This window comes from Eupeodes corollae, chromosome 2 (assembly GCF_945859685.1).
Source record: "Eupeodes corollae chromosome 2, idEupCoro1.1, whole genome shotgun sequence".
NCBI classification, from domain to species: Eukaryota; Metazoa; Arthropoda; class Insecta; order Diptera; family Syrphidae; genus Eupeodes; species Eupeodes corollae.
In genome coordinates this window covers 12,991,701-12,995,765 of record NC_079148.1, presented here as the reverse complement: position 1 = coordinate 12,995,765, position 4,065 = coordinate 12,991,701, and the positions used below count along the sequence as shown (strand labels likewise).

Here is a 4,065-nt window from a genome sequence, read left to right as displayed (position 1 = left end):
CCCAGAATTGTAAGATGATCAGTGGTGGTGTCTTTAAGCATTTATATGCGATATCACAGGAAGTCTTAATAGCCTCAATCGAAATTTACAAAGACATAATAACATAATTTCAAAGATGGCAAGTAAAATATTTACTTTTGAAGAAAAGCTTAATATTTTCTATGAAGAAATAAGAAGTAAACAGCTAAAAAATTGTCCAACATTGGTAATAGCTACAAAGGACCTCATCAACATCTCTGAAGAAAACTGCTCAACAATATTGAATTACTTAACAATACTTTCAAAGGAATTTCAAAAAAGATTTCATGATATCAAAAAAAAATGCTTAACTCTTCTGAAAACCCATGGCATCCGGAAAGGATGCAAAGTCTTTTGATGAGTTCATCGATATTAAAAACGATTTAAATCTTGAAGCTCTGTTTAAGGAAAAAGGGGAAAACTTATAATTTTGGAGCATGGTCCCCGAAAAACATTCACAGATTCTGTTGACATTATTTGGATCTACATTTGTTGACGAATATTCGTTTTCCAGCATGAAATATGCAAAAAATATTTTTGGATGATGTCATTAGGTTGGCATGCAGCAACAAGCTAGATCTAAATAAAGTTTTGAAAATGTGTTCTCATTTTCAAAAATCACATTAAAATATTTTTAATAATTAATAAAATGAGTATTATTATTTAATATTAAAAAAATGTGTTGTAGCCCGGGGTAGCGTTACAAAGTTATCAAAGTGGCCCATTAAAAAAAAGGTTGAGTATGGCTGCTCTAAACGATACAAGATTATGAAATAGAACGATAATGTCAATACCAACTTAAAGAAATCGAAATTACTGTGTTATATATATAATACGCCACATTATGTCTTTTAATGGCTTTATTTTGACATTGAAACTTCTGTGGTCAAGCTATAGAGAAGAGAAGATCTGAAAAGTAGTATTTCTACAGAATATGAGAAATTACAGCTATAGTATAGATTAATTTTGGTATTTAAAAAACTATTCGACACCACTGTTTTTAAGTATTGAAAGCATAAGATGAGAAACACTATTAACAAAATAAACACAACTTAATGCATCGTTTATACATAAAACTAAAGGAAGTTTTACTCAAAAAAAAATTAAAAATAAAATTTTTAAAGGTTATGATAGGAAAATTGAATTTGATTTCATCCTCCTCCTATCAGCACTATACTCCCACCCAAAACACCACACAACACGACACGAGAAAACTATAGGAAAGGAAGTCATTAAAAAGTAGTTTTTATTTTGAGTAATTAAAATGTTTTTATTGACTTTTCGGTCTTAAACATTTTAACGCAATGCAAATGATACAACAACCAACATATCCCATTCAAAGTTCCAAATATTTTTAAGTTATACTCAAATGTACATTGCTCTAATAGAACATTAAAGTTTTTAAGTTTTTTTTGTTGTTGTTGTTTTTTTGTTTTTATTTGCTATCAAAATTAATTTGTTTTGACTTAAAAAGGCTTTTAAAATTAAAATCATGTTATTTTTATTTGTTTGTTTTTGAAACAACATTTCCTGCCATAATCGTTAATAATTAATTTTAAGGTAACTTTTAGGAAGATTTGTTGAGTTTTAGTTTTAATGTGAGTTAAGTTAGACCACACATCATGTAGTTTTCAAAAAACAAGTGTAGTTTTTGGTATTTTGCAGTTCATGAGAGATTTTATACGCAATTAGAAGGCAAAGTTTTTGCTAATGGAAAAGCTGCTTGGAGAATCCAACTGGAATTAATGGTAATGATGTGAGATTGAACTGAAAATAAGGATTTTATAAACATTCAAAGTTGGAAAAGTAAGTACTATTCTATCTAAACATTTAAAACTAGGTTCTTATATGTTTCTAGATGTTTCTAGAAATTAAAGTGAATTTAAAAACAGTACTTTTAAAATCATTTCCATAATAAATCCAAGTTGAGATTTGTTTTAAATATCTCTTTCATTTCTGCATAAAATATTGATTGTTCAAAAAAAAGAACATGCATTTATCTTATTTCTTGTCAGTTTTGTTTTATTTAGTATTTTCGAGCCCCTAGACATTTCCCAGGAAAATTTAGGTTTGATAATACATAAATAATGTATTGTATTCTGTTGTTTTACTTAAGAAATGGGTTTATATTAAAATTCATATGAACATGAACATATATCATTTTTGTTAGAGGTATGAAGTACATATTATGATTGATGGAAACAAGTAGATGAAGTAGAATAAGAACTCCTTAAGAAAATCAACATAAACATTTCAATCCCAGGTGGTTTACCTTTAAATACAATTGAAAGGGTTTTTGTAGAGTAGATAAATAATTTAATAACTTCTCAGAAATTAAATACAAATTTTGCAGAGAAGCAGTGCTTTTGAGATCTTAAGTGATTGAAATTGAAAGTTTAAAAAGTTTAAGAAAATAAATTAAATTATAGGGTCTTTCCTGCAATTTTGTTGGAGAATTTTTACCGTTTTTCATTCTGTGTAGAATGTTTTAAAATATGTAACCGCACAACAAGAACGTGGAACTTTGATTTACCACTTTTGTCTGGATTTTTTGGATGTTTTAAAATCGCCATTTCTCGAAGTTTTTGAAGACTCAACATTTGTTCAATAGGGGCTGAATTCTGTTCAGCCCTTTGAATTGCTGTATTGAAAGCTTGTATTGCAGTTTTGTCCTTTATTTTGGGAGCAGGAACCTCAACCTCGGACCCAGTTTCACTAGATATTTCACCTGTTTTATTGTCTTCGTAGCTTTCCTGATTGTTGTTAATGGTTTCGCGTACCCATTCATACGTTTCTTCATTCGAAATGGATTCGTTGACCGAAATTTCATTGAAGAGAGTTGATATCGATTCTACGACCGCGTGTTTATTGATAATTTGAGCTCGAACTGTGCTCAAAGATAGCTCATCCTCATCTTCCCAATCATTATTAGAGGCCATCAACACATTCCAACATTTTTTGAATGGATCTGCCTGCAATCCATTCCATGCGTTGGATAGAAGGCAAATTGCATTTCGAAGGTTAAATGCTTTGATTTTTAATTCAAGGTCTGATCCCTCACATCCAACCAAGAACTCCAATAGACTTTTTCTGTAGTGCAATTTTGTTAAATTTATGACGTTCTGGTCCATTGGCTGAAGAATAGCAGTACAATTTGCTGGAAAACATATAACAACGATCATGCCGTCATCACTTATTAACTCACCATCTTTTGGATGACAACGAGCGTTATCCAAAAGTAAGAGCGCTTTTGTTGGAAGTCCTTTCGAATTTAAAAAGACCTAAAAGACACAAATAACGTATGAAAAAAAGACCTTCCTCTGGCCGGTTTGATTTAATTACCTCGGGCACAAATGTCGAATGGAACCATTGTTCTAAGAATGCTAACGTCATCCATTTAATTTACCTTGTATACAACGGGCATGTGGTCAAAATTTTTAAATGATCTTGTGTTTACAGATTTACCGATGACGAATAGCTTAACTTTGTGTAAACCGGATGCGTTCGTGCAGGTGAGAAACGTGATACTTTCTCTGCTTGTCTTTCGGCCAGGAGCTGTCGATTCCTTAAAAGCTACAAGGGTTTTGTTGGGCATAAGTCGATAGAATAACCCAGACTCATTGGCGTTATAAAATTGATTGGGAGTCAAATCGAGCTCTCTGGCATTTTCCTTAAATTTAATCAAGAATGGATCTACAAGCTGCGGTTTGTTTGAAAGATTTTCTCCACAAATTTTCAACAGGCGCATTCCGTGTCTTTTCTTAAAATTTGTCATCCAACCATTGCTCGCATTAAAAGATCCTGGCCTCTTTTTGTTTTCAGGACCTCGGTGAAAATTGGCACGTTTTGCTTTCCTTGATTCAGGAACTTTGTTATTGCACCCTCTTTTCGTTTTATTCTGCTGACAGTAGATTTATGAACATTATATTCACGGCATAATGATTTTATTGAAGCTCCTTTACTATAATTTTTTCTATAGTTTCACTATTATTTTTAATTGAAAGTTTCACAATTTTTTAGTAACACCCATTTCTTCCAAACACAAGC

The 4,065-nt window shown here is 31.3% G+C and overlaps 1 pseudogene; it reads right to left on the bottom strand.

Moving 5' to 3' along the window:
• Positions 1 to 2,477: 2,477 nt before the first annotated feature.
• On the bottom strand, positions 2,478 to 3,442 carry LOC129944158 (jerky protein homolog-like; annotated as a pseudogene).
• Between the last annotated feature and the right edge of the window lie 623 nt (positions 3,443 to 4,065).